The sequence below is a fragment of the Tachypleus tridentatus genome, chromosome 13 (assembly GCF_004210375.1).
Source record: "Tachypleus tridentatus isolate NWPU-2018 chromosome 13, ASM421037v1, whole genome shotgun sequence".
Taxonomy (NCBI): domain Eukaryota; kingdom Metazoa; phylum Arthropoda; class Merostomata; order Xiphosura; family Limulidae; genus Tachypleus; species Tachypleus tridentatus.
This window is the reverse complement of record NC_134837.1, coordinates 133,148,889-133,163,245: the sequence shown is the minus strand read 5'-3', so window position 1 is coordinate 133,163,245 and position 14,357 is coordinate 133,148,889. Positions and strand designations below refer to the sequence as shown.

Below are 14,357 nucleotides of genomic sequence, written 5' to 3'. Positions count from 1 at the left end.
ACGAGGAACCCACTTGGAATAAAAAAATATCTCAGAACGGTTGATATGGGTATTAACACTTTTATTGATAATGAGAGAACAATGTTTCGACCTTCCTAGGTCATCTTCAGGTTACTTGCATATTCTATCTTTCTTAACCTGAAGATGACCTAGGAAGGTCGAAAAAGTGGTAATACTCATACCAGCCGTTCTGAGATACAAGGTTATGCTCCAGTTGCTGTTTTTATCTTTCTGAAAAGGTGATTAGCTTATTGAATCTGTTGACGCTGACAACGATGGAAGCCATCAATTCACATAAGTTTAAGTTTGTTTGTAAACTACACAATGAATATAGATATCGAAACTTGGTTTCTAGCAATATGAGTGACTTCCTGAAAAACAAAAGGGAATCTTTAATAGCCATGACACTTGAAACTATTTTAGGTAAAATTAGAATAAATTAATCCATGAGACAGTTTCATTTCTTTTAATTAGCTATATGATTTGTACGCCAGCAATATCAACAGGGGCGTAGATTTTTTTACACCCGATGGGGGGCATAATTTTTGCAACCACTTATGTGGACTATTCAATTTGCAAATTGGTAACCTCTGATTACGTGGACCTGAAAGCTGTAAATCTGTAAGTCACAGAGTAATCTTGTTGCTATGATACTTGCATGTATACTTAGGTCTACTGACTGATACTTACGGACTATCGCTTAAATCGAAAAGCTTAGAAGCACGCCTATATAAGAAATGTACATTTCGGCTACTGAAAAAGCCTACATCTAGGCCTAATTATGTAATTTGATTGGTAAGAACACGAGAATCACAAGAACAAACACACAGTTTGTAGGCCTGTGATGCAATAAAACAATTCAACAGACCAAACTGTAAGGGGGGATGATTGTATGCACCATACCCCCACCTAAAATGACGGGTGTGTATACCCCCACCCCCCAGGATCTACGCGCCTGAATACCAAGCTTGAGGGGCGAATATTCCCCATTCCATTTTATTACTCATCAGGCTCTTCACCAGCCTAGCCTCAAAATGAAATTCTTTTAGCAGGATTAGAGTAAATGAGAACTTTGGCGTGGTCAGATACATCAAGTAAACGGTTTGACCTCTTGAGTTCAAATCTGTAATTAGCTCTCCAATAGATCGTGAGATGATAGAGCTACGAGCTAAAATTTTGTACGTGAAACACACAAACAAACAATAAAATAACTGAGAGACACACTCTGAGCCGTTATGCCGCGGCTAATAAAAGGCTCCACAGGTGTAAATGTTTACTTTTCTCGTTAGTGGAAATGAAAAGACAGTCTTGAAGAGCTACATAGTATTTTGTTGTTTGTGTATTGTGTTGTGTTATTTCAAATTTTGGTTTGTTATCCTAAACGATAACACACTTATAAAGTTGTCTTATTTTATAATATATAAAAGTATAATAAAAAATAAGAACAATGTAGTCTAAAAGTTTTTACCATATATAAATTTCTCGTGTTTTTTTTAAATATATAAGCTGATTCAGTTTTATTCATACCTATTTATAGATGAGAACAACAACTCGGAAGACGTGAGAGTGCTACAGCATGATGCTTAAGAAGAAGCATGCTGGGTTACAAACAAAAGTAAATCGTGATTCTTCGCCAAGCTATTTTAGTAACATAGTGTTTAAAGCAATTGTCCTTCGTTGAGTAAGGACGCTTAAAACATCATATTTTTTTAAATTAAAATTCCTCAGTGAATGTTATCTGGTATTAAGCACAAAGTTACACAAAGGCCTATCTGTGCTTTACCTACAATGAGTATCGAAACTCTGTTTTTACCGGTATAAATTCGCAGACATACCACTGGAGGGCTACTGAGTGAAGCACCAATGTTGTATGTCTTGTGCACTTCCTTCCCCACACATAAATATTTATTGGAGAATGACCGCTTACAGTAATATCTAATATGGCGAGGATGTCCAAGTTCATCAAAAAGGTCACCAGATGATATGGTGTCGTTTTTTTATGTAAAAGATAAAACCGTAAGTCACCGCCATGTTATAAATCCATATTTATACATTCTATTTGAAACATTTCGCAATGAAATCTATAGTATGTTTCATTCAGTTTGAGTTTTTTAGTTGCTGCTTGTTCCATCTCACTATTAATACATTCTGGTATTTAATACGAAAGAAGTTGCTATGATTTGATGATAAAAAAATTGATGTTTTCAATTTTAAATCTTAATTGAAAGTGTATAAAAAAGTGTACCTATATGGAATGTAGCATGGAGAAAAATTATGCGATCCAAAAATAGTGATTCATTACATATTATTTATATATTGTCGTAGGTGATCCAAGTATTGACATGTATACCACGCCTGAATAAATAATTCATGAAAAAACATCAGAGTACTAATATTTATGAAATCATCTAAAATTGAGTTTTTTGTTATTATTTATGGTATATTTAACTAAACTATGAGTCATTGTTACTTGAACATTTCTTTTACTTCAATATATTTTGAGAGAGTTTTTCGCTAAATACGTGTTTTAACGAATGTCGTTTACTTTTCATGATGTTAATTTCATAAATTTCTTTGCTAATTTTTATTAGAAAAAAGCTAACATTGTTTGTTTGTTTTTGAATTTCGCACAAAGCTACTCGAGGGCTATCTGTGCTAGTCGTTCCTAATTTTGCAGTGTAAGACTAGAGGGAAGGCAGATAGTCATCACCATCCACCGCTAACTCTTGGGCTACTCTTTGTGGTATTGAGCGTAACATTATAACGCCCCCACGGCTGGGAGGGCGAGCATGTTTGGCACGACGCGGGCACGAACCCGCGACCCTCAGATTACGAGTCGCACGCCTCACGCGCTTGGCCATGCCGGGCCAAAAAGCTAACAACTCGAATAATTCAGCATCCTCTGTACAATGTTAATACAACGATAAGAGATTTATGGAATATATAGTCTGCATTGATCGAGTTAAAAAACACTTAGTTTGTGAAGAATAGCCAGTAAAAGTAATTACAATATTATATTAAAATTAACATCATTTATATACCATAATTAATAAAAACATCGTATTTAATAATATAAAAATTAAAACGTTTTCCTCAGTATTCTAAGGAAAAAATATTACTCCTATAAATTAATTAAATTATTCAGTACGATTAAATATACGGCTCAAAATGAAATAAAATATACGAAGCAGGTGACAGATAAAATAATCATATCTTATTGTGACATAACTATACGTACTATACAGTTTATCTAGAAAAAGATAATGATAAAAAATACAATTTTCTCTGCAACTTATTATCGGCACTTTTAAACTAACCCTCAATTTTCCCACTAAAATCCTTGTGGACTATTTAACTGACATATAAATAATATTGGCCACGAAAAAAAATGAACTAGTTACTATTTTAATTGTCAGTGCTTTACGTTTTGTTTATGTTTTGTTCGGGTAAGGGATCATGGAAATTTGTTTTTAATAAGTACTCATTACATTACTTCTGTGTGTTACCCTTACAACTTTCAAAGTAGCATATCTTGAAGTAAAATACAGATATTTTGAAAAATGTGGAAAGAAATATGATAAATGGTGGTCGGGCAGAATACGTTTTACTATTTCTAGATCTCTGTGTTTTCTTATAGCAAAGCCACATCGGGCTATCTGCTGAACCCACCGAGGGAAATCGAACCCCTGATTTTAGCGTTGTAAATCCGTAGGCATACTGCTTTACTAGCAGGGTGGCTCTAGATCTCTCAAACCAAGCATAAAATACATTAAAATCCATTGTTATGGTATGGACACAGATAACCTAGCTGCTTTGTGCCATAAAACACTAAACCAAATGGTATGGTATAACTGATAATTTTTGAAACGACAATACTTTTCATTTTTCTGGTTAACAACCTGCAAACAAGAACAACCTAATTTAACATGTATGTTGCTTTCAAGTAATAATAAATGTGCGTTGAATGAGCCTAGAAATATCGGGCAATTTAAAATATTTTCTCGAGCCAACAGTGAACAAGAACTATGTATTAAGGAAAGTATTTCGAGTAATAGACGTAAAACTAAGTTGAAGGAACAAAACATAGAGGTTCAATTACACAGGCCCACGATGGGTTTAATATCTTACTTTTTACATGTTCTGTCATCATTTTAGTGCGGTAAATTTGAAAATAATATCTATTTTTCTCCATCACTTACAGATTTTTCACACAAGACGAAGGTGAGGTATTCTAATGTCTCAAATTCATAAATATTGAACCTTATTGTTAAGTTGATTATATTCAAACAACGCACAGAAATAACGTGACCTACTATTTATTAAATATACACTATATTATTAGGTATAATTTGATCTCGAACAAAAATATTTTTAGCAAAAATATTACTAGCCTGAGAAGAGTGAGGTGACGCTATTGTGTAGGTTATAGGCTATAAATAATCGTTTCTCAATTATTGCCTTGTTTTTCTGTCAAAAAGACAAAAACAAATATGTTAATAATTGAAAACCAAATTGGAATTAACTGAATATTTAAGTCAACGACAAAAGAAATTTTAAGATGAAAGGAAGATTTTTGTTTGTTGCACAACTGTACTGTGTGTTTACAATGTAAGCGTTTTTTGAAATACTTATTATTTATTTAATATACAACAAAACGGCTTTTCATTTTGTATTCCTGGTGACAAATTATAAAAGTTAAATTTGTTAATGCTATAGTACAGTTTGTAACGAACTAAAAAAAGGGCTGCTACAGCCAAGATAAAAACAGTTGACAAAAATAAAAACGATTTTATTAAACTTTAGTAATCATTGGTATCCAAAAAATTCAAACAACTATGATACAAATTAGATCACTTATCATTCCCCACTGGGAGAGTGGTAAGTCTTTGAATTTACAACGCTAAAATCAGGGGCTTGATTCCTCCCGATGGACACAGCTAGATAGCTTGTTGTGGTTTTTCTATAAGAAAAACACACACAATGTTCACTTAAAAAAAAGTTAATAAATACGCGCCTTGACCAGGAGTTTACACTGACGTCAATGAACAATGCAACATAAATGTGAATGCTATTAATTAAAATAAATAAAGGAACTAGGGAAAATGATCAGTAGATGAAAAAATATTACAAGCCTAATTACAATATCTCAAGGCGTGATTTTTATTTAATGACTAGACCAATGAAAGAGAAAGGTAAGTAAAGTTATAATAAAATAAAATAGAACTCACTCTATCACAAGTTAGAAATACAGCAAATTAATGTGATATATGCTTTTAAAGTAGTGATTTATATTTGTTACCCAGTTGCTGCTGTTTATTTTTTACCGTTATTGCTTCGTTTAAAGAAAGGTAAGTTGTATGTTTTCTCTTGGTGACACATGCCTGTTTACCTTGGAACTAATGTAAGTAGTATTTAATAACTACTGTTGCATACATTTTATTTATTTCAGATAGATGTACAGAAATATAAATCGGATTTTTAATATGAAATTTTTACCTTAATGATGACACCACACGCCTGTAAATTTTTGGTAGGTGTTTAGCACTATAAAATTTAGTAACACGCCACCATATATTCACATGTAAATCTGTTGTAACGTATCCTCACTTTTAAACTTTCATATCAAAAACTGGGACACTGTATTAAATGCAGCGTGATAGCAGTACAATAGTACACTCATTTAGTAAGCTGCTGAACTGTAAAATTAATAGTGTTTGCACAGTAAGAAAATTGATGATTAATTACTTAAAATACACTATTTACCCAACTGTAAAATTTATTCATATAACTTGCTATAGATTTCTGATTTCCTGAGAAAAGTTATATGCTGCTTATTTATATTCTACTACAATCTCAGTTTATAAAATCAAACTTTAATATTTATAAAATCAAAACTTTAATATTTATGGCTTGTACAAACAGCTTTTCCGTTAAAATTGAGTGCATGATGTGAATGCGTAAAGTACAGGGGTCGCTGCCATTTAACCATGATTATTGACATAAATTTGGTGCAGAAAACAAATCGCTACGACAGAAATGTATCGTAAATTTTCTTTCTGTTCAGCAGTAACTGGTAGAGACATTTTATTATTGTTGTAAAAAATTCGATATTTGTTTGCATGAAAAGAATTTTGATATTACTGAGCAGTGGATGTTCGGACGATCAAAAAGATAATTGAGAGAAATTTCGGGAAGAAAGTCGACTGCAGTCTGTAGATAGCGTCGCCCACATTCTCTTACACGGTGTTTCTACATTAATACTGCTAGGCGTGGACTGTTATACTGATATTATTTTTAGACTTGTGCGTTAAAACGTCATCAGGCAAGTAGGCTTAACTATCAGACTGGGCCAGTATTGAAAGTTTTATTTAATAATTGCACTATGTTTCAGTATACTTATCATTTGTGCATAAGTTCACGTACTTTATTTGTTCATTTTAAACTTTAAAGATAATTAGGGTATAAAATTATATGCGAAGTAAATCTTTGAAACAAAGACAGTTAAGACTTCAACTATAAATTATCATATCGTTATGGGTGTTGACACATAAAATGGAAGTGTTTTCTTAGTGTTTGTGTATATCTTTCGTGATAATATGATCTCAGCAATCGACTTCATATATTTCAGGGTATAACGATATTGTATATAACAGTAACCAAAGTAAGTGACGATCGATCACTGCGCTGAAACAGTGAAAGTGAGGTACCTCAGGAAAACCGTTCACCAAAATTACTATCATTACCAATAACTTGAATTAAATTCAAACAAAATCGATCTTAAAAACTAATGTTTATGCAGATATGTTGCTTAGTATTCACATTATAATCCTAGTGTACGCCAGTATTTAAAGTTTTAAATGCTGGAATTATGGGTGAAATGGCGTTCTCTGGTTGGGAGTACATGGGCGTCGTAATGCATATTGTTAGAAGTTCAGTGTTGATTTGCGTATTTGTTTTATATGAGTGTTAAAGTTTTATTTAAAGATGTAAATACTTAATGCTAGTTTGCTAGTCTTCAATTTTTTGAAGTGACATTGCTTGATATTTACAAGTATGCTAGTTTACTGTGAGAAAACATGACGTAAGCCATATCAGAAGAGAGTTCAAATAGTGCTGAAATAGTATTAGTAAAATTAAACATTTCTTTGGTATCGGCTTAATTTTGAGGCCTGGCATGGCCAGGTGAGTAAAGGCGTTCGTCTCGTAATTCGAGGGGCGCGGGTTCGAATCCCAATCGCACCAAACATAATCACCCTTTCAGCCGTAGGGGCGTTATAATGTAGGTCAATCCCACTATTCACTGGTAAAAGAGTAGCCCAAGAGTTGGCGGTGGGTGGTGATGACTAGCTGCCTTCCCTCTAGTTTTACACTGCTAAATTAGGGACTGCTAGCGCAGATAGCCCTCGAGTAGCTTTGCACGAAATTAAAAAAACAAAAGCAAAATTATTATTTGTCTGCTTTCGATATTTTATGGTAAGTCTGTTGTGAACACTTCAGTAAAGATAGTGGTTAAAGCATGTTTTATTAAATAATTAAAGTAAAATCAAACCAGTCATCATACACAGGAGCTACGTTTTTGTTGTTTTTCACCTGCACAACGAAATTTGCTTCAGCCAACGTTGAATTCAGGGGATGTACAAGGAAATTACCTCAATGCAAAAACTCCCTGACTTACAGTATTTTCCATTTTGCCGAATTTTACATCATTCCCCACAGCTTTACACGCACGCACGCACACACACACACACTCTGTGGAAAGGTCTGGTTGGTTAAACAGGTGCGTCAGCGTTAACGATTTTTAGTAATACAGTAGTACCTTGGTTCTCGAACTTAATCCGTTCCAGAAAGCTGCTCGAAAACCGACTCAATTTTTCCCCTAAGAAATGCTGTAAATTAAATTAAACTGTTACAGACCTCCAAAAATTATGCATTATGAAGCATTTAAGTAAAAATATTGCTTATTTATACCTGTATAATAATACTTACATGCATAAAGTCAATCACAAAAACTATAAACATAATAAAAAAACAATAAATGAAAATTTAACTGCACTTTACCTGTGCTGTAGAGAGCTGATGGCGTAAGTGAAAGGTGGTGAAGAACATGGAGAGTAGGAGGGTTATTATTGTTTGGAAGGTGAGCCACCTTTTATAAAAACGTCAGGTAACTCTTCTTCTGGGATTCTTTCTCTTTTCTGTCTCTTTGCACCGTTATAACCTGCTTGAGACTCACTGGACCTATTTCTCACTAAAACTCGTCTAATGAGGTTTGTTTCTGCCTGGCACCCTCCCCATGTCTCACCACATTATGTATGCCACTCCTCTTCCTAAATTTTTCAAACCACCCCCTACTAGCCTTAAAGGCATCACTTGTATCAGCACTCGTTCCAGAGTTGTTTTTCAGGAGGACAGCATGCAGCTGCTTTGCTTTCTCACAAATGATGATCTCATTTTTTTCGTCTACCCAAATCAACAACAGTTTTTCTACCTCTTCCACTGTTTGTGATGTTTGTTTCGTAAGCACTGTCACTCCTTTTGCAACATCAGCTCCTTTGATGACCTCTATTTTTCAGTATGGTGCAGACTGTAGACTTCGCCATACCAAACTGTGTAGCAAGGTGGTCAGACTCGCGAACAACACTCTCATACTTCGCTATAAGATCTTTTTCCACCTCTATTGTGGCTCTAACAACTTTTCTTTTTGGTTTGCTGCTTTCATTATCCTTCTTTAACCCCATGGTGGCGTATTGAATCAGAATATTTAGAAAAACAACAAAAGGAAAAACGAGAACGTTCACAGCAGATTTTATTGGGGCTGTGGACTGAGCGACAGGTGCGGGTAAAATGTTTTGGGCAAGCTTGGCGTGGGCCGAAAATGGTCGAAGGGTCGTTCAGATCATCAGTCGGGTTATTTCGGGGGTTCGGGCCACGACAGCTTGGTTCGGGAACCGAGTTTATGCTCGACAACCGATACATTTTTTTCTCAAACAATATGTTCGAAAACCGAATTGTTCGAGAAGGAAGTCGTTCGAGAACTGAGATACCACTGTAATTCAATTTGGATAAGCAACGAACTCATTCTTGTTTCAGAAGTTCGAGTATGTAGTTTAATCAAACGTATTAAATGTGCAACACGCTTATTTATTGTAGTTTTAACGAACGATGTAAACAAATCAAGATATCTAATCACATAGAGTAAAACGGAAAACAAGTGTAGAAACTTTAATTTCTTTTGTTTGTGTATATTGTTAAAATACAGAATTTTGGTTGTTGTATTTCTTTTCCTATAATGCAAGTTGTATATTGTGTTATGATTTGTTAAACTGTGGTACAACAGTGATCACATTAAATTTAACTATATACTTCAGGTACGAATCACTTATGATTGTGTGGGTTTTGAATTGCTTAAGTTGAATAATAACACATTCCCAGTTTCCTAGATTTAAGAAATGATTGTATTCTCAAGCAATGTTTATTTAGACACAATTGCTTTTTAATTTTAGTTTTACAGTAGTGTTCTTATCATGAATGAATGAAGTATCATTACTATATTAAATACGAAATAACACGATATCTGTAACGTCTTATTCGACTGCTTTAACATACAAATCATTTAGATGTGTGTTTTAAATTCGAATAGGTTATGCTGCTCTTAAAGTCACAAGTTCGAATAATGTTCATTGATATCTTTTAAAACTACTTGCAATAAAACGATAAAAAATTATGACAAAAAGTATGTAAGTCATATGTTTAATCAGGCTCATTCAGTTATATTTTACGCGGCAGTTAGACCACGGCTTCTCATCTCTATGTCCTTTGGTTGAGGCAGCGGGATGTCTGCGGACTGACGACGTTAAAATCCGGGGTGCAGTTCCATGAGGCGATTGCATCTGTCAAATGGTCACTTCGTATAACTACGAACATTGCTAAAGTGACAATCTAAAGTGACAAAAAAAAACTTTCTAGAAACAACAGTTTTGTTTCTTCTACAACAAATGGCGTGTTTCAAAGCAGTGTACTATATGCAAACGTATATTAAAAATCAATTAAATTGTTTAAGTGATTTATTATATTTTAAGTAAAAGCATACACAACTAACTATGTGGATAAAGGAACGAACTTTCTTGATTTTTCTTATTACTAGCATCTTTTCTTCTGCGTAACTAGCGATCTGATTTATTATATTATTCAGTATGTCAAACAGCAATAATAAATATTTTTACTACGCTAAGGTGATATTTTAGCCTCGCTTCTTTTTTATTTTTCTGACTATAGGCGTGTATAGATCTGTAAACACACCAGGAGTAATTTTTATTAAACAAAACACAATTATCTAATCGGTCTGTGAATAAGAAAACGGCCTTGCATGACCACGTGGGTTAAGGCGTTCGACTCGTAATCTGATAGTCGAGGGTTCGAATCCCCATCGCACCAAACATGCTCGCCCTTTCAGCCCTGGGGCGTTATAATGTTGTGGTCAATCGCACTATTCGTGGGTAAAAGAGTACCCCAACTAGCTGCCTTCCCTCTAGCCTTACACGGCTAAACAAACAAAAACAAATAGTGAGAAATCACAATAACTTGATAGGGTAAAACTTAAGGCTACGCAGCCCGTCAAATATATGTCAGAAAGAGTACTTTGAAAAATTATAATTTAAAAGTGAATTTTTTATATTACATTATTAACACCAAAATAATTCTAGTATTAAAATAATATCTGAATCTAATCCGTTAGGTGCCGTGAGGTTCAATTTTTTCACCAAGTTTGGGGGATAATCGATATTAGACTGCATACAGCAAGGGAAAGTGATTGTGCAGTCCATGATTTAAAGTCACAATATGCTTCAATTTTGACCAAGTAATACTATGCTATTTTTTTATCTTAACGTGTTTTAATTTTTGGTAGTAATAGTAATTATGTATATCTTTGTGATAAATAATATGAAATACAATTTAAATAACTAATATATTTCTTTATGTCGTACGCTGTTGAGTATTAGTAATTACGCCTGAAGTTATAAATAAACAAACATTTTACTTTTTTTGTTTTCTTCTAAATTTGAGATAGGTATCTGGCTTGGACATAATAGTTTTATGCTGAATTGAAAATCTGAAATAAAATAAAGAGTGAACTTATAGAAAGAAAGCGAGAAGCTTATATTTAACTAAATATTCAGACTTAACGTTAGGCTTACCGTATTTATTTATTTTAGTTGATCCCCATGGTTATAAAAGTGTGTACATTATATTGTAACGAACTACGCATTAATAGAAATGGAATTATCTGCTCAGAATATGCCCTTTCAACTCAGTTAAAACATAGTACATGGAAATCTTATGAACTGAAGCATTGGTTGAGAAAAAGAAATCTTAATCAAGTGGTAGCAACTCAGAATCGAATCAACATTAAGTTGGCTTATAACAATTACAAAATTATTAAACAAGATTTTTAAACACTACACCTGTAATTTTTTAGTGGCATGATCCCAGCATGATGACTGTAGATAAAATATTCAATAACTAGTACATCTCGTCAGTGAAATTTTTGAAAAACAATGAAAGTTGGCCCGGCGACCTTCTATCGAGTGAAGGCTGTGGGATATGAACACCTACTAAGTTAACTTGGTACCAAATTTATCCAGCGGAAATTTCACTACTCTTGGTCTGTTTATGATATACTACAGATGTTTTATATGCCGAGTAATTAATTTTAACTCAACAAGATCAAGCTACCTTCTTAGATCAGAAATAAAAAGAGGAACTCCTCAATAGCCGCGACACTTGAAATTATTCCAAGCAGGATTAGAGGAAATTAATCTGAGACTTTTTTTCTTTCCATTTTATTAGTCATATATTTGTGCTCCAACAATAATAAACATGGGGTGCACGTGTAACCGATTCGAATTTATTATTCATCAGGATATCTACCAGTATACCTACAAATTGAAATTATTTTAAACAGAATTAGTATAAATTAATCTATGAGACCTTGAGAGTGGTCAAATACATCAATCCGGTTTAACCTCCGGAGTCAAAAACTGTAATTTGATCTCGAATCGGTCTATAGATGACGGAGTTATAAGCTGAATATTTGTTGTTGTTGTTTAATTTTGCACAAAGCTACTCGAGGGCTATCTGTTCTAGCCGTCCCTAATTTAGTAATGTAAGACTAGAGGGAAGGCAGCTAGTCATTACCACCCACCGCCAACTCTTGGGCTTTTCTTTTACCAACGAATAGTGGGATTTACCGACACATTATAACGTTCCCACGGCTGAAAGGGGGAGCATGTTTGGCACGACGGGGATGCGAACCCGCGACCCTCAGATTACGAGTCGCACGCCTTAACACGTTTATGCTAGGAAAAAACAAGAACGAACAAACAAACTCAGAACAGTTCATCCGCAACTAAAAATAAAGCCAGTAATGAGCAAATCTGACTAAATATACTATTATTAAGCCCACACGTGCAACAATTATAATGCATTGTTTCGTCAGATGAGTTCCGCTTGTTAAAGGTATTTTCGACCGTAAACGCAGTTAAGTCAGTGGTGTATATTTTTTTTTAAGTGAAATTCGCAGATATTTCATTAAGATAAAAACTCTACAACATTGGTTTGTGACAAATGTAACAGTAGTACGTCATAACCGTTACATTATCTTGTATGATTGGCAATAAAAATACACACAGTTTATGTTTTTAAAAAACAGTATAAAAAGAAAATAATTGAAGTTTCTCTCTTTCATACAAATAACGTCTAAGAACTACACAATGATGCAATATTAACTTTTTAACCAGACTCGATTTCATCGATCAAAAATTTGGAATATACTTAGGTGTCTTTCCTAACGCCCCCACTGCCAAGTCCGATTGCTCATATCGCTAAAAACCACGTTTTGATACTCGTGGTCCACATAGTACAGGTAGCCACAGGTAGCCTATTGCGTCGCTGTACTTAATGTTTAATCAACGCGTGGCAAGTAGCAGTGAAAGTAGAAATATATTAAAACAAGTTATGGCCCTCAAAATTTTTTTTTCTTATAGCAAAGCAACATCGGACTATCTGCTGTGTCTATCGACGGGAATCGAACCTCCTGATTTTAGCGTTGTCAATCCGTACACTTATCGCTGTCTCAGCGGGGGACCACTTAAAAACTTTCCCTCTAGTGGTAAGAATAATTTTAACAAACAATTTCAATCTTAAAGCCAATAACAAAAAAAATAATTTCTACCTTACGGTCTTCAGAAATTAGTCCCAGTAAACAAAACCAGCAATCACTTAACAGTTTGTTTTGTTTGTTTTTTGAATTTCGCGCAAAGCTACACGAGGGCTATCTGCGCTAGCCGTCCCTAATTTAGCAGTGTAAGACTAGAGGGAAGACAGCTAGCCATCACCACCCACCGTCAACTCTTGGGCTACTCTTTTACCAACGAATAGTGGGATTGACCATCACATTATAACGCCCCCACGGCTGAAAGGGCGAGCATGTTTGGTGCGACGGGGATGCAAACCCGCAACCCTCAGATTACGAGTCGCACGCCTTAACCCACTTAACAGTTAATGGAGTGTTACAAACAAACTAGAGTAAAAGATACATGGGACTATGTTAAAAACTATACAATTTAAATACTTTAAAAGGCCCGGCATGGCCAGATGGTTAAGGCACTCGATTTTTATCGGAGGGTCGCAGATTTGAATTCCCGTCACATCAAACATGCTCGCCCTTTCAGCCGTGGGAACATTATAATGTTACGGTCAATCCCACTATTAGTTGGTAAAAGAGTAGCCCAAGAGTTGGTGGTGGGTGGTGATGACTAGCTGCCTTCCCTCTAGTCTGACACTGCTAAATTAGGGACGGCTAGTGTAGATAGCCCTCGTGTAGCTTTACACGAAATTCAAACTAAACCAACAAAATACTTTAAAAACTTTAATGAACGCGCTGACTCCTACTTAAAAACCGACCTTTTGATTTGCTAAATACTACACGAATTATATGTTAGGGTTGTACACCATTTACACCTTTAGCTAAAACAACAGCTTTTAAAGCTATATCCATACATATACCACGTGCGGCATTTTATATCGGAATATACATTTTTTTTCTCTTGGCGTGTATAGTCTTACACACGATAAACAGTTTCGTATGTTGTGACACATTCATTTCACTAATTCATGACAATAGTAAAAGATACAAATACCTTGATTAATACATCTATTATAAACTAGTTAAATGATATTTATATTTAAAGTCTACCACTAGGTGGCCTGTTCCTACTGTTAAAGTACATATCAACTGGGAAGAAGTACTTAGGCATATTTTCATCATGTATGATATTATGAGACAGTGACGTAAGTAA

The 14,357-nt window shown here is 34.5% G+C and overlaps 1 protein-coding gene across 2 annotated transcripts in view; it reads left to right on the top strand.

The window, feature by feature from the left end:
- The first annotated feature begins 1,656 nt into the window (after positions 1–1,656).
- LOC143237773 (choline kinase alpha-like) overlaps positions 1,657–14,357 on the top strand; it is a 60,981-nt gene continuing 48,280 nt past the window's right edge. Inside the window, exon 1 of one of the 2 annotated variants that reach the window (XM_076477351.1) lies at positions 1,657–2,016. The gene's annotated coding sequence lies outside the window, so the exon portion shown is untranslated. Of the gene's footprint in view, positions 2,017–5,994; positions 6,323–14,357 lie in introns of those variants that run through there. The other variant, XM_076477349.1, reaches the window with a different exon arrangement.